This window comes from Ailuropoda melanoleuca, chromosome 7 (assembly GCF_002007445.2).
Source record: "Ailuropoda melanoleuca isolate Jingjing chromosome 7, ASM200744v2, whole genome shotgun sequence".
In the NCBI taxonomy this organism is placed as follows: Eukaryota; Metazoa; Chordata; class Mammalia; order Carnivora; family Ursidae; genus Ailuropoda; species Ailuropoda melanoleuca.
This window is the reverse complement of record NC_048224.1, coordinates 17,299,063-17,323,446: the sequence shown is the minus strand read 5'-3', so window position 1 is coordinate 17,323,446 and position 24,384 is coordinate 17,299,063.

Here is a 24,384-nt window from a genome sequence, read left to right as displayed (position 1 = left end):
CAGGCTAAGAAGGACCAGGCCCTCCTTCCTCCACAGAGACACTGAGTTAACAACAGTAACAGCTGAGAAGGCTGTGGTATACTGATCCCAGCTTGTGACTGGGGTATGTGTCTATTGCTTCCTTTCTGCGATGCAGCTATGCTATCCTTTTCAGTAACTGTCTTTTCTCTCCCTTATTTTTAAATTCTAAGTTTGTGGTTTTTGTTTAAACAACAACCCTTTTCAGAGTTTATGATTTCTCTGCTTAAGAATTTTGGTTACTTTTTACTAGATCAAATTTAAATTCTTAGGCAAAATATTAGGGCTTTCATAATAAACCATAGAGAATATTTTTAGCTTCATCACCATAGATTCCCAAACATCTTAGACCTTTTGTGTTACACCAATCTATGAAATTTCATGTTACCATTCATTTGTAGAGTTGTTATCTAGATTAGGAGCAGAGAGTCTGAAGATATAGTCTGAATTCCAGTCCCAACTCTTCCACTCACCAGATGTGAGACCTTGACTTGTTACTTGCCTGTCTGGGTCTCAATTTTTCCACATATGTAAAACATATTTTGGGTGCTCAGTAAATGTTAGTCAGTATTTTGCCTAGATTGGCCTTCTCATTCCCTACTTTATTTCAAAAATTCAGTGTAAATATCATTTTCTTTATACAATTTTTCTGCATTTCCCTCGGAGGAAAAAATCACCACTTTTCTTTTGTGTTTTGAAAGCACTTTCTATATAGCTTTGTTAAAGAGATTTCACTATCTATTAGTTACCCATTTATCTATTACTCCATCTACCTATTTTATTTCATTAGTTTATAGGTCTGCCCAAGTTGACTGAAGACCCCTTGGAAGCAGGAAATACATGTTATTATTTTTTGTACTGCTTAATGAATGTTGTTAAACAAATAAAGGCATAAAATATAAAGGGACTCAATTATCAAGAAGATCATGTGAAGTAAATGATTACATATAATTAGTAAATTTTATAACACTTTTGTCCCAGAAACATGAATGTGTTTCATTAAAAAATGAGTAATATTTAAGAGTACTTTAGTTTTTAATGTTTTATTTCATATTCCCTTCAGAAAAAATGCAGACTATCAGCCTCACTGATAAAGTGTGAGCATTACCAAAGCAAAGGGATGGAGACAGATTAAGAATTCTTAATGCTAGATCATAAAAATGCAATACAATTAGGTTTGGTCTCTTCCCAGTTTAATTTAGTTTATCCCCTTAGGAGACATCCATTCACCATATTTAATTTAGCTGTAACTCAGTGTAGTAAATATTTAAAAAAAAAAGAAATCTTAATGAGTTGAAGACATGCACCAAAAGTTTCTGATTTCTCTATAAAAATGCTTTGTTTTCATTGTATTAATAATACTTAAGGAGTAAATTTAACTTTCTAAAGTAATTCTGCTTAAGAATATCATTAAAAACACCTCAAAGTTTAGATGCCAAGAGGCCAAATTTAGATAGGATTTAGAACTCCATTAGAAATTTAATTTTTTTCCTCATCTAAATAAAAGAAAAAAAAATGTAATGATACAAAAGAAGAAAGGAAGGACAGTAGGGAGCAAAAGAGGGAGGGAGGGAAGACAGGGAAGGAATCCTACAATTACCTATGCTAGATCAAAGCAGAACACATGAGGCCATTATTAATTAACAAAGTCTTTTTTTCTTGAAATCCTCAGATTTTATATCTATATTAGTTATGAGAATCAACACAATTTTACAGTTTACATTTAGCATCCAACTTCAGCACACATCCACAAAACAAAAATAAAAACAAAACAAAACAAAACAGAAAAGGTATGTGCCTAATTTCTGATTGGGCATCAGTGATGGAATCCTTTAAAAAGAATTCTGATTTGGGCCACATTCCTTATCTTATTGTCAGCAGTGCATCAGCCATGGATTGAAACCTGCTCCTAGCAAGCGGAGTTTGGTTATATTCCTTAGGAGGAGTAGTGATCCTAGCTGTAGGATAGTTTTAACACCTTTCAGAGCTGGTCAGCATTCTCAATCTTCATTCTACTATAGAAATTCAACAGGCTTGGAAAATTTGAAAAATAATTGCACGACCACACAACTTCATCAGTGCCAATGAATCTATGATATCAAAACTGATAATGACTATGATTCTAACCTAAAGGAACCCTACCAAAGAACGGTAGGGTGTATTTCAGCATTCATTCTCTTTTCCTGGCTCCCACCTGACCTCCATCAAAAGTTAAGAGACCATTTTTCCATGTTCCAGTGTTATCTCTGCTGGGGATATCCAGTGACATCATGCTGGAATATTTTTCCTTTAGCATCTTTCTCAGTGATACATTTTTTTTTTTAAAGGAGGGCTTCGCTACAATTTGGAAAATGGGAGAACAGAATTCTCCTCCTCTTTGATCATGACATGTGTCAGTGTTATTCAAAGCAGCAGAAACTTTATTTTGAGAAGAAACTAAGAAGATATGACAATGACTCTAAAACACTAGGGAGAAGATAGTTTGGAAGAAAAGGTACAATTTAAAAAGTCACTTTTCTGGTCTCATATGTATAAAGTAAAAGGTGAACACTGATACTGACTTTGACAGTCAAAAGTCAGGAATGAGAGTTTTAGAGCTTATTCTGAAAATCAAAACAAAGCAAAAATAAAATATAACTGGATTCTGACCACAGTTCAGCAAAAAAGAGGGGAAAAAAAGGAAGAGTATGACAGAGAGAAAAGTGGGTTTATAAAGATATTAGTACTGAAGCACAGATCTGGCAAATGCAAGAGAAATGATGAAATGATAACTCCAAAGGAATGATCAATGAAATCTAAACCCAAGGAAAAACTCCTTGGCTTCAAGTTCTTAGCATTGTGCATATCCCTTTGAAAAGACCTTCTGCCACATGCAAAGGTAAAGGTGAATGGTTTTATCTTTGGCAAAGTGGTGCCAAGAGATACCAGATTGTTAACTGCTTACCTTACCCCAGTGCAAAAAGTAGAAACCTCAACAGCATGAAGAAATCATATTTCAACACAGTCAGTGTGATAGGGATTGTAATTTTCTCATGCAGACAATTTAAAAACTGGGGTGTGTGAGGAAAAATGCACAGATTTTGGAGGCAGACACAGTGGGGTTTAAATTTTGTCTCTACTACTAATTATATAACCTTCAGAAAGAGAGGTTGATTTCAAAACACATATTACAGGCTAGGGTATTAAAATGGCATTTCTTTTTTTTTTTTTTAAGATTTATTTTATTTATTTATTTATTTGACAGAGATAGAGACAGCCAGTGAGAGAGGGAACACAAGCAGGGGGAGTGGGAGAGGAAGAAGCAGGCTCATAGCAGAGGAGCCCGATGTGGGGCGATCCCATAACGCCGGGATCACGCCCTGAGCCGAAGGCAGACGCTTAACCGCTGTGCCACCCAGGCGCCCCTAAAATGGCATTTCTGATACTTTTGATAACATTAAAAATAGTCCGTGACTCTACCCATCCAACCACCTTCTTCCACAGAAGGGTTTGATATACATTAGTTACCTTTCTTTTTCCCTGTGGAAACATAAATAAATCACATGCTTTGAAGCTATGTATGCATCACAACAACTAGAAAAGAAAGTGAAAAAGTCATCATCGATAACTATCTATTGTTTGGTTTCTATAAATAAATGGTCTGTAACTCATAGAATTATCTTAAACTCCCTTTTTTCCTTCTAGTCACTGAAATTATTTTTTCAGCTAAAACTAGTGTTTTAAGCTTTAAGGTTTCATATCAGAGTCTATGACTGAAGAATCACATATTCGTTATTTATTATTATTTAAAATTATTGAATCTTAAAATCTAAATGGAGATATTTAGAAGAATAGTCATTTCTGTGGGGGGTGAGACTCCAAATCATTATGAGATAAGAGTTTAAAATTCACCTAGAGGGCAAAGATGGAGTACATAATGGAATTAAGAAAAAAAGGAAGAATAATTAGGTTTTTTTTTTTTTTGAAGATTTATTAGATGCATCCTTTCTTCTTTCTGCTCCTCTGATTGTATAATAGCAATTGACCTATCTTCATCTTCTCTGATTCTTTCTTCTGCCAGCTATAATTTGCTTTGAGCATTCTAATGAGTGTCCAATTTCAGTTATTTTATTTTCAAATGTACAATTTCTATTTGCTTCCTATTTTTAAAATTATAATTTCAAAAAAGTATAATTTCAATCTCTTTACTGATATTTTCTACTTGGTGAGATATCATTCTCATGTTTTCCTTTATTTCTTTAGATATTATTTCCCTCAATTCTTTGGACATATTTATAATAGGTGATTTAAAGTCTTTCTCTCTTAGTAAATCTGATGCCTGAGGTCTCTCAGTGACAGTTTTTATGGAACCTAGGCCATACTTTCCTGCTTCTTTGCATGTCTCATAATTTTCGTTGAAAATGGAATTTTTAAAAATGTATGTTCAATGCCAAATTCTCAGCACTTAGAAGAGTAAAAAGCCCATGATAGAAGCTTGATATTTCTTGCAAGAATCAATGCATGACAGAGTATTTCCTGAGTAACTTTTGACTTTCTTTTAGCTCCCTCTGTGTTTTCTGTACATTCTTTTATTCCATGGCTCTGAACCTGACACCATCATTTCTTATGAACCATTCAAAAGCTGAAATAGAGAGTTATTCAAGAGGCGAAGCATTACTGTGCCAGAGGTCACACAGCCTCAGTTCTAGCCCCAAGTCTCTCTCATGATCCTGGAACGTCACTTTAAGTTCTCTGAGTCTCTTTTTGTCACTTATGTAAAATAAATTGGCAAATAATTATTAGGTCACAGAATTGCAGTAAGGCTAAATAAGGTTATGGGTAAGCACTTTCTGAAATACAACATGGACACCAATGAAACATGCTACTGATCCCACTACTACTAGTTTTTCAGTTTAGGATAAAACTTTGATGATTCACAGCAAGCAGTAACTGTTAGGATACCTACTCATTTTGCAAACAGGTAACCAGGGCATTTTCACATTGTACCGTTGGTAAATTAAATTCTATACAGATAATACTGATATTCATGAAGAATTTAGTCTTGTTGAATTGTGCTGTTATATAAAATAAAATTGCATTAATAAAATTATTTCTATGCTTTAATCTTCAAAGCAGCTCCTAGGAGAAATTCTTTGTACTGTACAATTGGAAGAAAATTGGACTGTGATAGTTCATCACAATTACAAAGAAAGGCCATATGTAATAAAATAAAAATGCTTTCAGTGTGCAATCTAAGGGAGGTAACTTTCTTTAAAAATATAACTCACATTAGGTGAAATTTATTAGGATTATACTGATAATACTAAGCATTACAAAAATTTGTTCACATTGCTATGGATTTTTTAAATGAATCTACTAATTATGAGATTGATCCAGATGGATTAATAAAATATTTTTATGAGGTTATGTTTCTAAAATCATAATTCCCTTTGAGGTCTTTTGGCACTCAGTCCTCACATGAGTCTTTCTCCTGTTAGACTTTGTTGTTGTTGTTGTTGTTAGACTCTTCTTAACAATGGATTCTCACTCATTTCTACTGTTAGCTCCATTTTTAAGCTAATTTAGGGAGACCACAATTCATTGTGCATCTGGCACTCACAGAGTATCCGTTCGTAAGGGGCTCACAGTTGAAAAGGCAAAACTGAACAAGATATAGTCTCTATCCTCTCACTACGTTGGAGCTAATCAACATTTAAGAAATTATTTGGAGGATTTTGAGAGGTATTATCATACTATCATGGAAATTGGCTTAAAATACAGATGGTCCACAAAAAATAGGGTGCATCACATGCTCTGTGGTCTCCCTTCAGAAGGGAAGAAACACTAAGTTTGATCTTAAATGTTGCATGCAATTTCACCAAGAAAGAAAGATTTAGATTGGGTCTCCATGCAGGAAGACTAATTTGTGTAGAGACATAGAGACACAGAGTGCAAGAACATGGCATGAAGGGAAATGCAAAGTCATTCTGGGTAACTAGACCATACTGTACACAGGGGTGAAGATGTTACTTAAAAAGAGGGTGGACAGGGGTGCCTGGGTGGCTCAGTTAAGCATACGACTCTTGATTTTGGCTCAGGTCACGGTCTCAGGGTAGTGAGATCAAGCCCCAAATCAAACCCTGCATTGGGCTCCACTCTCTGCAGAGGGTCTACGTGAGATTTTTTTTTCTCTGCCCTTCCCCCCCCACTTGCACACACTCTCTCTCTCTCAAAGAAATAAATCTTTTTTTTAAAAAAGAGGTTGGATACCATGATGCAAAAGGCTTTTTATGCCATATAATAGCATTTGCTGAGCCTCTGAGGATAATTTTAATGAAAAACTTCTCTATGAATTATGTAAAAGTAATAGTTATAATAATAAATTTTTACTAAGTCAGACCTGTCTTAGTTTATTCATTCTGACAATTTCCAAAGTATATGAAGAAACATGTGACATGTGTTTGAGATGCTGCTTTTCCTTCTGAGTTTATATTATTTCTGTTGTCTGTATATTTGTTTCTCTCCAATTTTATTTTTTTATAATGTTATACACATGCATCTTTGTAAATGATCTCAATTCCAGTTTGAAGGAGGTTTATACAAACGGAATATATGTGTTAGTAACAAGATAGCACCATGGCCCAATTAATTTTATACATACATAAAGCAAAGTTACAACAAATGGAATTCATCTATATCTCTGGTTATACGTCTCACAAATCCAGATGATTGTCTGAACTGAATAGGAAAATGTGAATGATTCAGTGGAACCTATTATTACTTTGAGAGACATAGCCCTGAAGCAATCTATGTTTTGTCTTTTTCTATGGTCTATAAGAAAATACACTGTATTTAACATGCATACGTTTTGGACATTATTCCTTTATTCTAAATTCCTTTTATCTATATCAAGTCAGTAGTCTTATTAAATGTTATATAACACACACTCATGTGCATGCACACACACACATGCACATACATATAAAGTCTCTTAGAAGTGAGGGAGAGAAAAAAAATCACCCTCTAAGGGTGCATTGTTGCTACAACTAATCAGATATTTGCATGAACCACGTGTAATATTATTTTGAAAATACATTGTTATTTTGGAAACCTGTTCCTTAGTAGTCAACTTCATTTATACTCTTTGAATATTTGGAACAGGTAAACTTCTGATAGTTAGTCAAGCTGAAATTAATATCTAAATAAATAGGAAATCATATTAACTGTTCTGTCCTCATGAAAATTATAACTCTACTCATCTTAAATCAAACCAACTGGAATATTTGGAGAAAATTCAATGTCAGTTTTCAAAGAGGTTTATTCAAAATGCATATGAATTCTCAGAGTAAGATTTGAAAAAGGGGGCTATCTGTGAATATTCTTTCTCATACAAACCAAATACAGTATTCATAACTACTGATGGACAATTTAGTGTGCATTCATCACTACTGGTCTTATTTGTTATAGTTTCATTTTATAGCTCTGTGTATATATGACGTTTATTTCAACCTTCTTAAGTTTCTCTAAGTACTTATTGTGTCCTAAATACTTAAGAACAGAGATAACATTTTAGAACTATTTTTTAATTATTCTGGTCTTTATTCATAGCATGAACTTCTTTGTGTTTCTGTATTTCATTTGAGTCAGACAAGAGCTGATATTCTATGGACAATGTAAAAACTTGGTCAATCCATTCTAGAAAAACTTAATGTAAATGGCCCATTGAACATGTTTATTAGGAAAGTTGCTGTGTTGTATAAAGGACAAAATCCCGGATTGAGAATCATCAGTAGGATGGTTAAGTACTTGAAATTACTTTATTAATTTCATTATTTTGAAGCTGAATCCCAAATTCTCTTATCTGCTATCCATCAAGTTGTCCAAACTTCTTCCTGACTTCTCTCATTAATTTCACTTCCTAATTATCTTTCTCCCTCATTCAACAATTGTTTAGATGCTGGGTATAGTGATATTCTTACACTTTCAATGGAATTTATTTGTGAGTTTACCTCTTATAATCAGGCACCTTAGGCTTTCTAAGTTGAAAGTCAGCCAATTCCATAAAGTAATCATTTGGAAACAGCTAGAAAGAATGGCAAGACTTTCCAGTTTTTCCAAAATGGAATGAGATGTAAGTAAAAATAAAGCTTCTTAAAGAGAGATAATCACTGATTTTTTTATAGCATAAACATGTAAAAGAATTTTACTCCTAAAAGTGGTCACCCTAGTATACTGCCCAAAATATATTTGGGTTCCTGACATTATGGAGCAAGAGGGACCAGCTTTACCCCCCTGCTGCCAACAACAACACTGTATAAGCAGAAAAACAGATGTTATATAAGAAATGCCACTTTTCAGATGTTGGGCAGCAAACAGAGCAGAACACGTAACCCTGAGAAAAGGGATAAATAAGGTGAGCCCTACCACTTTCCCAATTCACTTCTTGGAGACACTTTTCAGGCAACAGTAGAGGAGGCTAGAATCTGTGAAACAGAATGCCAGAGAAAAAGTACCTTCACAGAATCGAGTGATCTTCAGTTTTCTGAGATCTGAAGAGGAGTACTCTTCAAGCCTTTAGTTGAATACTAATCTGTGCATGCATGACAGGTAACTACTCAGGGCCAGGGAAAGAACCACCAGAAAGCAAGAGGGCAAAAAATCCTTACGCTTACAGAGGCCTTGGAATCATCAGTGCTCCTACCTGACAGTTACTAGGAATCAGTTTGATCTTTTGAGGTTTGTTTTAAAACATCCTTTTAAGAGTAAGTTTAGAACAGACTTTAGTACAACTATTTTAGTCCTACTACTAAGGCAATATCCTTCTGAAGAGTCTACCTGATGCCTTATTATAAAGTCTTTCTACTTGCTAAAGACTGCAAAATAAATGAGTCTTGACCCTTGTCTCACAAAATATATAAAAACTGACATAAAATGATTCATTTACCTAAATACAAGAGCTAAAACTGTAAAACTTCAAAAAAAAATGAGAAAATATTTGTGACCTTGGGTTAGGCAAAGATTTCTTAAGACACAAAAGCATGAATCGTAAAAGTAAAATTATTCAATTTCATCCCATCAAGATTAAAAATGTTTGCTTTTCATAAGACACAATTAAGAAAATGAAAAGTCAAGACACAGATTGGATGAAAATATTTGCAAACATGGATCTAACGCAGATTTAACATGTAGATTTTATAAGGAAGTCTTACAATATGATAAAATAAGAAGACAGACAACTTGATTTAAAAGTGGGTTAAACCTGAAAATAATGAAGGTTCAAAAACAAAAGGATGAAGCCATATCAAAAGGACACTGTAAATATTATAAGAGAATACAACAGAAATAAGATCAAGTATCTCGACTATGATGACTGTGTTAAATACTATGTTAAAAGAAAGAATTGCAAATTGGGTTTTAAAGATCCAGCTATGTCTTGCTAGCAAACAGTAAAATCCAGGTTTGATGGGCCTTGAAGCTTGTAAAAGTTTGTGGCTGTTTTTAAGAAAATGAATACACCATTATGAATACAATGTCACACAGCTTTGGAAAGTTCCTAAAATTGATATTTTATTAGTTGTTATTAAAGCTGCCTCCAATTCAAGATTCGTATATAAAACAAAATGAATAAGAACTCTAAAACTAGAGATTACCAAAGGCAAAACTGAAACAAAAAGAATAACACTTCTTACAGGTAAAATTCAGTGCAAAAATAATTAACAAAAAGTAGAGGGGTAGGGGCGCCTGGTTCGCACAGTGGTTAAGCGTCTGCCTTCGGCTCAGGGCATGATCCCGGCGTTGTGAGATCGAGCCCCACATCAGGCTCCTCCGCTACGAGCCAGCTTCTTCCTCTCCCACTCCCCCTGCTTGTGTTCCCTCTGTCGCTGGCTGTCTCTATCTCTGTCAAATAAATAAAATCTTTTAAAAAGAAAAAGTAGAGGGGTAGTTTATATTCACAAAGTCATGATAACAATTCAATGAGGCAACATATATTTGGCAAAATGTGTCTGGAATAAAAAAAGACAGGAGAAAAAATATTTTAAATAGAAGTATCAATCTATTAAAGTTTAAGGACATATGCATATAATTAGGAGGTTAAAACTTTGAATGATATAATTTGATTTATATATATTATTGAATGATACAATATATGACATAGAGATACTAAATTTGAGATTAATATTTTATATATATATATATATATATATATATATATTCATACAACCTTTACTACACATGACCCCATGCGAGGTTTTGCTTATTCTATAGAATCTTTAAAGGGCCAAACATTTTATCTAAAGGCACTGGTTATCTAGTTTCTTATTGTTCTTACATTTTTTCCTCCTCTACACTTTTATTTTCTTCCCAAATTACAGGAAACATTTACTTTTTAAAAAATTTTTATTTACTTTTTATTTAGAGAGAGAGAGAGAAAGTGACCATGTGCACATGTGCATGGGGTGAGGGAGTGGCAGAAGGAGGGGGAGAGAGAGAATCTTATCTTAAGCATGCTCCATGCTGGGCAAGGAGCTGACCCAGCCTGAGATCATGATCTCAGCTGAAATCAAGAGTCCGATGTTTAACCGACTGAGCTACCCAGGTGCCCCAACAGGAGACATTTTCCAGTGTCCTTCTGTGATGGATTAGAGATGACCTCGCCCCCTTTTCAATTTTGGACCACTACAAAGTGGGTTTCTCTATTACCCATTATGGGGCTTACATAGTTATTTGGCATAAGCCAGCCAACATGTGGCCTTAGGTAAAACATATCTCTGAACTGAATGCATAGGTACCCATTCAAAGCAACTGATAAAAACACTTGACAGGTTAAATTATGAGCATCTGAAAATTTTAACTGTTCAAAAATTGCTATTCACGTATGACTCTATGATTGTAATTGTTCCTGTTTCATTCTCTGCTGTCATACTCGTCTTTCCCTGGTACACACTGAAAGGGAGGACTCCTTTCTTTTCTGATGTATCTGCAAGATCGTACATTTCTAACCACTATGTAGTACTTCTCAGCCTGTCATATAAATGAGGTCTTATCTCATTTTGAAATTTGAATCAATTGTTAAACACTCAATGGTCTTCAAAATCTCTCAGTCCCATTTCTCCACCAAAAGTTGTTCTGGGATCCCAGAGACTTAAGCATCACAAAGAGATATTCTTGTTTCCAAATGCCTCATTGTTGAAAAAATCCTGGCAGTAACACTAATAATTCAAAAGAGGAAACCTCATTTTCCACTATTGTTACTGCAATTTCTGCCACACATTGTCCCTCTTAAACACAGATGCAGTAAGAGGTATTCTTACTGACTGCTAAGATAATGCCAGGACTGCTCCAGTTTCCCACAAAGCCACGGGGGCAGTCCGTTTTAAGACAGAATGACCCTACTCCTTTTGAGTTATGCTCCTAGGTTTTGCAAATGTTTATATCTTCCTATTTTGCAGAGGCAAGCCCAGAAAACTATTTGATATTGGGGAGGATAATCCTCTTAATATACAGAAATGGTTTTGTTGTATTCTGTTGCCAGATAATTGGTGGACTTACAGTTACATAGCAAAAGATGCCACAAAGGTGTTCCAAAAGAAGCTTAATTGATATCTCACAGCTTCTTTCCCTGAAATTTCAAATTCTGTCAGTGAGACACTGCTCTACATAAGCTCTTTGAAAGACACCTGAATTACTTGAAAGACACCTGAATCTATCTGGACAAAACAGCAAAACCACTCAGGAATATGTAGATTTATCAAGTCAAGAATGATCTATTTTATCAAGAGGAATAACTCTCACAGGAGAGTATCATAGGAGAGTTTACGGTACTAAATTTAAATAAATCCATTTATAACCACAACTCTTATGATCAGTTAAGATACAGAGCTTTTATTGAGAACAGCATCTTTACCCTCAAATATCTAGTCTAGGACTAGTATAAATATCGATCATTAATTAGTACTTAATATAGTCAGGAGCTTACCTATATGTACTACATACATAAAACTTCAAAAAAAATCTAAGAGATTGTCTGAATATGTCAGTATTCAAAATGAATGTAAATCAATTAAACTCAACCTACAAATAATAGAGATGGACTTTTGTTCATGACAATATGTTGAACTAAAATTGAAAGACTACCTTCAAAGAACTGAATATGCTTTTAAAAATATAACAAGCAGGGGCGCCTGGGTGGCACAGAGGTTAAGCGTCTGCCTTCGGCTCAGGGCGTGATCCCGGCGTTATGGGATCGAGCCCCCACATCAGGCTCTTCCACTACGAGCCTGCTTCTTCCTCTCCCACTCCCCCTGCTTGTGTTCCCTCTCTCACTGGCTGTCTCTAACTCTGTCGCATAAATAAAAAATAAATAAAAAAAATTAAAAAAAAATATAACAAGCAGTAATGAAAATGCCCACTTTAATAAAAAAAAATTAGGAGAAATCCACAGAGAGAAGAGAAAATAGAAAGCAAGTATGAGGGGCACCTGGGCGGCTCAGTTGTTAAGCGTCTGCCTTCGGCTCAGGGCATGATCCCAGAGTCCTAGGATTGAGACCCACATTGGGCTCCTCCACTGGGAGCCTGCTTCTTCCTCTTCCACTCCCCCTGCCTGTGTTCCCTCTCTCGCTGGCTGTCTCTCTCTCCATCAAATAAATAAATAAAATCTTTAAAAAAAAAAAAAGCAAGTATGAAAATAGTATGTTTATACTTTCTTGGGTATATTTGTCAGTCTTGATAACTATAGTTTTGATCTTTAACAGAGGTTAAAGCATTTGGTCTACAAAGGTCAGGGACTTGGAACTGAGGTATATAAACAAAGCTGCAACTCTTAAAGTGCTACAGCTTCTATTAAAGAGCAGACAAGATAAAATCTGTCCTTCTGCAAAGGAAGGCTATACAGAAATTTCTAAGCCTCAGCTTGAGCTCTGGGTAAAAAATGAGCAATAATTTAACAAGTTTTTCTTGAAAACTCGAACTTTAGGCCTGCCCTCACATTAATTCCAAGATTTCAGATTAACTTCCCAACATGTGAAGTTAATATAAAAATGGTGTCCAGCTGGGTCACCTGGAAAAACTGAATATATAATTTTCTAGAGGGATTCCCACATATAAAGCTAATCCAGAATGAATTTACAAGCCAAAATTATATAAAACAGTAGAAAACAATTTATTTTTTTCAAGAGTGATTAGAAATTACAAACAAAAGAATAAAAACCCTAGTGGCTCAGTCAGTTAAGCGTCTGGCTTCAGCTCAGGTAATGATCCCAGGACCCTGGGATCCAGCCCCACATCAGGTTCCCTACTCAGTGGGGAGTCTGCTTCTCTGTCTCCGTCTACCCCTTCCTCTCCTGTTTGTGCCCTCTTTCTTTGTTGCTCTTTCTCTCTCAAAATAAATAAATAAAATCTTAAAAAAAAAAAAAGAACAAAAACCCTGGAAATAGAAACCTCCTTTAACTGACGATGGATATTAACCAAAATGAAGAAATAGCATACTTAATAGGGAAATTATAGAATTTCCCTTATAATCAACACCAAGACAAATTTTCTACTGTTTGTTATACCCAATATATCCACTGAAGTCATAATCTAAATAATATACCCATAGACAGTAGTAAGAGGCATAAGAATCAGACAGATGAAAGATGAATGAAAACCTGTCATTCTTTACATATAAAATTCAAGAAATTTGAGAATTTATAACAGAAATCAAGTTTACTAGATACAAATACAAGTAGTGTTCTCATATTCTTGCAATAACCAATCCAAACTGGAAAGAAAATTAAAATTGATTCAAAAATTTTCAAAAGCATACAAGAACCATAAGGGAGTTAGAAATAAATGTGTTAAAATAAATGGCAAAACTATGGAAATAACCATAAACTTTTCTTGAATGACATAAAGTAGATTTTAACCTGAACAAGTAGAAAAATAAACAATGCTTCCACATTAAAAAATATAAAGATAACACATATTTCTAAGTTAATCTGCAAGCACAGTACAATTCTACACAAAGTTTCATGAGGATATTTTATAGAACTTGACACATTAATTCTAAAATGCACTTGGAATGAATTGTGCCGAAAACCCTTAAAGACAGAGAAAGAAATTGCGCTACCACAAACAAAGAATATTTACAAAGTCGCAACAATGAAAATTGTGTATAATATGCAGGAATAAACCACTTGAATAGGCAGCAGATTTGAGGGCATAAAAAGAGATCTACATCTCAAGCGGACCTTTAAGTAAGTCGGAGGTGGAAACTACAAGTCACTGAGAAAGGGGTTACTCTGTAATTAGTAACATTAAGAAACTTAGGTATCTATCAAAAACTAAGATCTGTTTCTTACACCATGCAGAATAAAGTCCAAGCATTTAAAAATATGACCAAAGGGATAAACAACAACAACAATTTTTAGAGGAATGATCTCAGTGATAGAAAATTGCAAACAAGGCCAAAATAGAATGCAAATTACAAAGGGAAAGATTGATATATTTAATAAAATTAGAATAAAAACCTTTATGGCAAAGATACCAAAAATAAACTGTCAAGCTTCAAACAAAAATATAAGGAAGACATATAATCTTTGTGCCCTTAGATTTCACCAGGTAGTTCTGAAAGTTGTCAAACCGTTGAAAGCTGGTAAAGCCATTTTATGTCCGTCAAGGGTGCTGGTCTTATGGTGATGATGACAAAGCAGAGGATGGCAGAGATGTGAGTTCTTAATGTTGCCAAGCTGCTGGCTTAAGCAATCTTGGAGACTCACTGTTGTGGGTGTTGAGGGATGCATTGTTTCCTATGGCTATTGTAACAAATTACCACAAACTTAGTGGTTTCACAGGACAAATGTTTGGTATTTTATACTTCTGGAGGTCAGAATCCAAAATGGGTGTCAGGGCGCTAACATCAAGGTGTTGTCAAGGCTGCCTTACTTTCTGAAGATTCCAGGGGGATTAGCCCATTTCCTTACCCTTTCCTGTTTCCAGAGACTGAACGTATTCTTTGGCTTGTGGCCCCCTTTCACCTTCAAAGTCAGCAATCACACCATTCCAACTTCCACTTCCATTTTCACTGATGTTTCACCCTGATTCTCCAGCTGTCTTCTTTTAACTTTCCAGAATCGCTGTGATAAAATTGGTCCTACCTGGGTAATCCAGAACAACCTCCTCATCTCAGGGTCAGTCGATTAGCAACCTTAATGCAATCTGCAACCTGAATTCCCTTTGGCCATGTAAATAGCATATTTGTAAATTTTTAAGATTAGAACAAAGGTATCTTTGGGGAGCCGTTATGTTGCCAAGTGAGAACAAATTTCCCTTATGTTTAAACTAGGTAAGATTTTCCTGACACATTATTCTTCAATTGCTTGTAGCTGCCACTGTGATTGGGTATCACTTATTGAGTCCTTTGTGAAAGTGAGAACTTTAATCTATTTAACAGTGAGCCAGGCATTAGCATCAGACTTTTACAGAGGGAAAATTGAGGGGTAGACAGAGCAGGCCACTTGCTGAAGGTCCCCAGAACTTGGGGCTTTAGTAACTATGTTACACTGTCTTGTTTTGTTTTTGAAATTTACATGAAGAAAAAGAAACATAAATGAAGTTCAAAATCTACAATAATAATAATAATAATAATAATAATAAACAACTTTAAAATATAAAACCTCAGTTTAAAATAATTAAAAATTTAAAAAGATATATTAAAAAAAATCCCTCATTGATATAAGTCACTCTTGTCATTTTAATAATATGGCCCGAAGTCATCATCACAGGAGTCTACACATGTACATGTTGGTGTGAAAATAACTGTCACAGAGTTCCCTTTGTTTTCTTCTCTGCATTGTCAGAATAGACTCCTCGTAATTGTCAGTGAACCTGTCTAGAAGAGTTCTTGTTTGAAGATCTCATTCCTTTTCATTTTCAGGGTGCTGTCGTGGTTCTGCTTGTCTGGCTGTCGTGACTGATGTGTTATGTTTTGCATTTAGTCAACAGTATGTTTCATTTGCTAGGTGTCAACTTCAGATCCTTAGAAGATCCATGTTTTTCTCAACTTGTGCTTCCATTTCAAACTCTTTGATTATTTCCTTCATTTGAGGTTCTTTTTAAAAACCCATTCTCAGGCGTCATCCATCTCAGTTATTTAATTAATGTATTCTAAGAGGTCAATTTATAATTGGGTGTCTCTTGACTATTAAGAGAAGTCAAGAAAAAAATTGTAAATAATGATTTAACATTAGAAATGATTACTAAATATTCCAGGCTCCTTAATTTTTGCAACAAATGTCATTTGGGATTTAATGTATAATAAGCGTTAATATGTTTTATATATTAGAAATGATGAATAAATGAAGTTACCCTACATTTAGTTAAACTTGTAGCTTTTGCATCTCTTTGAATGTGGAGAGAAGACTGTGCAGACTGTGTGCAATGATGCCGCTCAACAAACATTATTTGAAAGACACTGTGCTCTATTATGGTGAATCCAAAATCTGACCCAAACACGTTTCTGACTCTTAAGGGTTGTACAGTTTCAGAGTAGAGTTAGACTTTACACATAAAAGTGCATTTTATTTTTTTTTTAAATTTATTTACTTGAGAGAGACAGAGAGAGAGCATGCAAGGGAGATGGAAAGTGAGAGAAAGAATGTCAAGTAGACTCCCTGCTGAGCGTGGAGCCTGACATGGGGTTTCATCTCATGACCCTGAGATTATGACCAGAGCTAAAATCAAGAGTCAGACACTTAACCAACTAAGCCACCCAGGCGCCCAATAAAAGTGCATTTTAATTAATTAATTAGTTAATTAATTAATTAAGATTGTATTTATTCACTCATTTTTAGAGAGAGAGAGAGCAGGGGAGGGGCACAGGGAGAGGGAGAGAGAGAATCCCAAGCCAACTCCGCACTGAGTTGAGGAGCCCAACTCAGGGCTTGATCTCAGGACCCTGAGATCATGACCTGAGACTAAATTGACTCGGATGCTTAACTCACTGAGCCACCCAGGCTCCCCTAAAAATGCATTTTAAAGCAGAATGCTAGAAGTATTCTTAAAAAAGGTATAAAACTATTGGAGAATAATATTTTTCATTGGCATTTACAGATTTCAAGCCATTCAACTTTTCTCAAAAGTGCTTGATCACAAGACTCATCTGGTATGCTTGTAAAAGTACAGAACCCCCACCTTTTCTTGGATGTTCTAATTTGGTACCTACAGAAGGACTTGTGAATTTTTTCCCCATAAGAAATCATTGTAACTCTTATGCCCAGTCAAGTTAGGTAATCAGGAATATAGAGAAAACCTTTGCACTCACCTTGAAAAATGAGCAGTTATTCAAGGAAGTTATTGAGGGGAAAAATATTTCAAGTACAAAACTTCTTGAACAAATGGGACCAAAATGGCAGGAGGGCTTCAAGCAATAGTCATTCCTCCATTTATCCGTTCATTCATCAAACAATGCAGGTTAGAGAGAATACAAATATCAACAAGACACAGAAACCCCTTATGAATCTTCTGTAAAGACTGAGAAATAGATATATGAATGTTATGCAAATATTCATCCAAATCTACAGACAGATACGAAGGAGCTAAATGATCCCTTAGTTTGGGAGACTGAGGGACTGAGTGATCAATAAAGTTTTATTCATAAACTTCAAAGCTATGTATATCTTGCAGAGGATCAGATTTTACTAGCAGTAGTAAAATGATAGTTCAAAAAGACAGACTGTTGAAAATTCTAGATATGATGACAATTTAAACATACACATCACACTATTCCTGCTGCAGGCTCCAATAGAAATGAATATTGGAATATAAAAACAGCTATATATAGGAGAAGAAGGAAAAGACAAATGTAAAAGCTGGTGCAGTCATTTCTCACATTCTTTTTTTTTCTGATTAAATCAATTACTTTTATTACGTCAGAAAGATGATTCAAAATCTACCTTTTTAAAATTTTTTTTATTATATTATGTTAATCACCATCCAGTACATCCCCGGTTTCCGATGTAAAGTTCGATGATTCATTAGTTGTGGATAACACCCAGTGCACCATGCAATACGTGCCCTCCTTACTACCCATCACCTTTCTCACATTCTTGATGGCTGTGGTTGAAATTGGGTTCTTTGATTGCTGAGTAAGAAAGACAGAATCATATGACAGCTGGGGTTGAAAGAGGAAAAACAATGTCCTTGTTAAGTAAATTCCTTTGATAAACATTTTGGTTATGAAAAGCAAATTAGGCCTGGTTCTTTTTTTTTTTTAAGATTTTTTTTTATTTATTTATGTGACAGAGAGATAGCCAGCGAGAGGGAACACAGCAGGGGAATGGGAGAGGAAGAAGCAGGCTCCCAGCGAAGGAGCCCCATGGGGGACTCGGTCCCGCAACGCCGGGATCACGCCCTGAGCCGAAGGCAGACGCTTAAGGGCTGAGCTACCCAGGCACCCCAAGGCCTGGTTCTGTAATGAAAAGATGAAAACAAAGGGAGCTGTTACATGAATGTTGTACCTAGATGGAGGTAATGTGGTATCCTAAAGACGGTTTCTGGGGAGGGTTTCATTGTTAGGAATTCTGGAACATGAAGGGGGAGGTTTTTCTGTGGGGATGCTCACAACTTTGTTTCTCTCTACATCAGACTTCCAAAAAATGGAATTGGTAATGTACCTCTTCATTGCCAGGTCTTCCAATGAAATGACAATATGTTAAGGAGACACCAAAGCATACAGCATATGATCAACTAACTGCCTGAGGTCAAATCCACCTTTGATGTGGTCTCAATGTGTGGGATTTCCAAAAATCTCTGAACCCTCTGTATTTAAGTGTCCTCATCTAACAAGAATGGATAATAATTTCCATTATCCAGTTTATAGAGTTATTGAGATAATTGAACAGCTATATATTTAGAAAGTTGACTATTATTTTTGCAAATGAAAAATAACATGAAAAGTCCACTCAGGCTATTTAGAGCCAAATAGCTTTTTCCTCTTATTCAATGACAATCAATAGAATAAAACATTAATATGGAATTAATAAATGATTCTGCAATAAGAAGGTGACCACAATGCAAGAACCAAATGAAAAATTTATATTTGAGTAAAAACTGAAATGGAAAGCTGAAATAAATTGTAGATGTTATGTTTAGTACTCGCAATGAAATTTAAAATTGGAAAAATAACTTGCGATAACAAATAAGAAAGACAGAATGATATGGCAACTGGATCAGTGAATGAAGTTAACAAATTCAAAGGACAAGTGTAAGGGAATAAGAGCAGAATTGTAATAAAAATCCCTTTCGGACAAGTACAACGGAAATGGTGGTATAGGGAATAGGCTTGAGAGCTTAAGCAGAAACCACAAGAACTAGAAGAAAGTGAAGTTGAATAATTCTATCCTGAACTGTGGGTGTTTTTCTAAGATGAATAGCAAAGGAAAGAACTTTATAAGAAAACAATGATAGGTTTAGTTAGATAACACTGAGAAGTGTATTTTACAAAATGAAGAAGCTTAAAAGGCAAATAAACTGGAAAAAATGATCCCATCCTGTATGAGGTTGAGATTTCTTGGCATGCTCCTAAACATCTCTAGACAAATTCAGTAATGCCGATCAAGTTACAATCAAGTTATTATTGGTTCACACTATTCATGTGTGGGTCAGATGAAAAGATACAGTGTTTGTCAGGTGTATTAGTTTCCTAGGATTGCTGTAACAAGTGATCACATACTTGGTAGCTTATAAACAACAGAAATTTGTTCCCATACAGTTCTGAAAGCCGGAAGTCTAAGATCAAGGTATTGGCAAGGCCACACAGCTTGGAAAGCTTGAGAGGAGAATTCTTTGAGTTAGTCAGCTCCCAGCTCCTCATTCTTGGCTTGTGACTGCTCACCTCCATTCTCCTACTCTCTTTCTTCATATGCCCTTCTTCTCTTTCTCCCTGTGAGTTTCTCCTTCCAGTAGATTTAGATCATCTCATCTAGAGATCCTTAATTGCATCTGCAAAGACTTTTTTTGAAATGAGGTCACATTCACAGGTTGCTGGGATGTGGATATATATTTTTGGCAGCTACCATTCAACTCACTATACCAGAGCTGTTATTTATTCAATGAGAGGAATATTTTTCCTTTATGATAGATTATTCTAGTCAAAGGAACATTTTTTTTTAATCCCAAGCTTAGAGTATCCTACTTCTGTTCTTTCTTCTCTAACTAAATTATTTCCAGAATGTATGTATGTATGTATGTATGTGTGTGTGTTTGTACGTGTGTGTGTGTATGTTTAGGGGAGGGAGTGGATACTGTCAGTTTTAACTACTGTATTTTAAAATTCACTATTAGTTCCAGGAAAGGAGAGTTGTCTACTTTTTGGCTCTGACATTTATATAACTCTGTGAGTCTCCTTGTGGACTGGAATTTTTAATAAATCAGAACTGGATCACTTTATTTATAGCAGAAAATTTAACATAATACTGTATTGGCCAGAAATTTTGTTTATGAATTTTCTCTCCAAAATATACATATTTTAATGTTTAAAATCTCTTTCCTGCTCTGTGGATCACATTGTACGTATCTTATATCATACTTATATTTGATAAGTGGGCCCTGTTGTCAAAAAACAATAAAAACTGACCTCAACTGTGCCAGAAATATAGTAAATATTCAGTTAATAGTTACTGGATGAATGACAAATGAATGACTGAGTGCTTTATTACAGGTTTGCATAAATATCAGAGCAAGTTCAGAGCTCCCCCAAATCGCCAAATTTTCACTCACAGAGGAGAACTGAAGCAGATTCTGGCGTAGACCTTAAAGAGTTTGGAAATTCTTAATGTGATTGTGATTGTAATGAAGAAAAATGTTAGTGGCAGGTCAGACCAACACTGTTGCAAGAATCCTATGGAGTGCTACTCAATCATTTCCGAAAGCTGTAGGGTCTGCCATGCCGGTACTACCCTCAGGTACTGCAAGCACATTTTCCTCCGACAAACCCTCTCAAAGTCTATTTCTTTACCCCTTCTACCTACAACGGTCATAAGTCACAAACACGCAGAAAGTTTTTTTGTCGCTCCAGGAAAGAAGCCCCTTTTATAAGAAAAAGGAAATAAGCAAAGACAAACTAAAAAATTTATTGAAGACCACACAGCATGCCTGCCACTGAGTTAGGACTCTAAACTGTGTCTTTTAGTTTCCTGATAATTTCTATGGAAAATACTCATGAAATGAAGTACGTATGTGGTATGAAATTGTGCCTAACGTTAACTGCTGATTTGTTGAAAATTCCCTTTTTCTCATAATGTACAGAATTGGTAACGTACAGTCAGACCACAAAATATATTACAGCCAGCAATTCATTAAATGATGTAGCAGATTCGAGGAAAGAACATGCTAAAGTTCATGAAAAGCTGAAGTCCAAGAAGACGCAGCATCTAAATTCTGACAGCGCTCAAATGTTTCGGTGTCTTATTAATCTGCCCAGTCTACACTGTCTTTGAGACTGCAGAAAAAAAAGAAAAAAAAATATGTATGATTGATTGTGCTGCAGGATATGTGCTTTTTGCATTTCCGTTAACTATAAAACAAGCACCATTTTAATTAAGCTGCTTCCAAGCAATTCAGGTGCTCTATAAAAATATAATGAAGCAATTAAGATGTGTTACAAGTGACTGAGATATCCTTTCCATTTGAAAATGTGAAAGTGGAAGCCAAGTCTTTTTTTTTTTTAAGTTTTACCCCACCCTCAAAGCAGGAAGGCCATTTAATCTCAAGAAAAAGAATACTGAATTTAAGTGAAATATAGGTTGATTTAATATATATAATTAACTTTTGCTAAATTTAGCACAGAACCAGATACAAAGGAATTATTTTTGCTACTATTTGAGGTTTGAAGATATGTAGGTGTTGCAAATCTCATTAGGGCTATAAAAACTACCCTCGTATTATTCTCAAGGAAATATTAATTTTGCAACCTAAATAGAGCAGCACAACTTTTTCTAAATCATATGTAAGAGTGAAATTGAGACAATGATTAGAAATTATATTTCCTTGAATATTCAAAATTTTGAGAGACACAGGACAGTTAGGCTCTTTCTTATCTGGTGTATTAATTTATTTTGGATGCATCAGTATGACCTATATGTAGACTGATGTACTCTTCGCTTCCATTAAAACAAATTATTTTCTTGTTTCTAAAATGAGATGGTCAGATATTAGATTCTGTTTTTCATCCAGTCAACCAGCAAGTTATCATACTATGGATGATGTGGGGTCCTAAAGATATAAAACAATCATTATACACATACAGAGCTTAATATTGTAGTGTGCCAGAACTACCAAAAATAATTTAAAAAGTGAAACAAGAAAATAATATAGTCACACACTATGGTAAATTATTAAAGGGTGACATAAATCTCAATGCCAGCTCTAGGAGGCTGGTCAGACTAGGTCCCTCTGAGGAGCTGATATAATGTAGTCCTAGAGGAAATATTTTTGTATAAAGCCTTGGAGGAAGGACAGGAAAAGTTGATATTTGGGACGATGGTCTAGAAGGGAACCAATAAACAAATGCATAAAGTACAGATAATAATCTCTAAGAAGTACAGAGAGAGTCTACAATTCTCTTCTGTATCCTTTTCTATGAACATAATCTTAACGTCATTTTGAAAATTTCACTATTATAAAATTTATTGGTGTACCTAGACTCCATGTCTTATGCTGCAGGTTTAGGCTATTTCCATCTCAAAGGAAATAGATAATTGTATGTGATTTTCATAGTAGGCCATTTTTATTACAAGTTAGAGAAAATGTCAACTGAAACAAATACTGGGAGTGATATAAAGCCAGGAATAAGCAGCACTATCACCAGTACAACAGACATCACCCTGCAAGTGAGCATATAGAAATTGGAGAGTCTAAATTAATTGTGTAGTATTTCAGAGGTAGCTTGTGGTAGTATCAGAATAAAAAATCCCAAGGTAATATGACTGTAGATCATAGATAGGAAGATAGGTAGGTAGGTAGATAGACACACAATTTAGTGGTTATATCGTCTTTTCTCATTCTTCTTATTTTTTAATCAGTGTCCCAACATGAATGATAGCACTAAAAAACTAGTTTGAGCTGTTAATCGCTGTTGTTCTATAATGCTTTATTTATAATTAATGTGCTAATTCTTTGGTTTATTCCCTAGGGCATTTTCATCAGGGATGCAATTTTATAAAGCAACTGAATAACTAAATAAATGTTACAGCCGCCTTCTAGCTAGCAGACTGGTCCAGATGGAATTGAATATCATGTTCCTGAACTTCTATCTGCCCAATGGCAAGAACCTGAGCAAAAGCCAAATGAAGATTTTAGTAATTCCATTTCAAGAATTCTCTGAAGGACCACTAACTGCAAATACATCAAGGACAGGGTAACTGCCAGTGGAAAGTGACAAAGTGGGTACTCTCCTGGAAAGGTAAAATGCTTGAACTCGTAAGACCTGAGCTTCCAGGTCCGGATTGAGGCAAGCACAGCAGAATGAACTGTTGAAGGGGCCACGGTGAATTGTGGAGGATGCTAATGCTCTATTTATCAAATTTACTCCTGTGAGTGTTTTCCTCCTGCTGTGATAATTTTTAGAGAATGAGAGGGGCCAAGGAAAGAGGAAAAAATGGTGTGGGTGGGGAGGGAAAGAGGAGAGAGGGAAGGAGGGAGGGAAACAAGTAGAAGCTGTGAGAATAACTGGCAAGAAGACTAATATTATGCTGTCCTGCCTTATTAGTACTGTGAGACACCTGAAAAACAGAGATTTTACTACTTAGGTTCCTGCCTTCCTACTTTTCTGTACTGTACTACTTGCTGGCCCTCTTTATTGCTTACCATCAACTGTTGATTGTGTCCATGGAGCTATGCTAGTAAGTGTGAATGTGGATATGTGAGCCAGCTCCTAAAACTAGCAAGAGTCAATTTTTAAAACATGGAGAAATTTTGCAAGCTCAGTTAAACTGTTAGTACCTTGAAATTGCTCGGGGAGGAGTCTTTACATCACTAACAGGCAAATACCACAAATCACCATGTTTCTTCCTTTTTGGAGAGCCAGCCTACTAGCACACCACGTGTATGCGTTTATTTGAGAGTGAGTGTGTGGTAAGTGAGGAAGGATGCAAGTATTTTCCCTGCCCTCAGTGACTTAGAACTTAGGAGCTGAACAAAGTTGAAAAAAGGGAAGCCTATAATATAAGACAGTGTGTGGTCTCTTCTGTTAGGGACAAATTGTGGTTATAGGGGTGCAGCACATGGATAACTCACATTCAGCTGGTAAATAAAATATGGAAGAGTAGTTAATATTTCAATTTGACATTTAAGGGCTGGTAGGACTTCAGTCCATGGAGGTATAAGAAGGAAGAAGGGGTAGAGACAGTGACA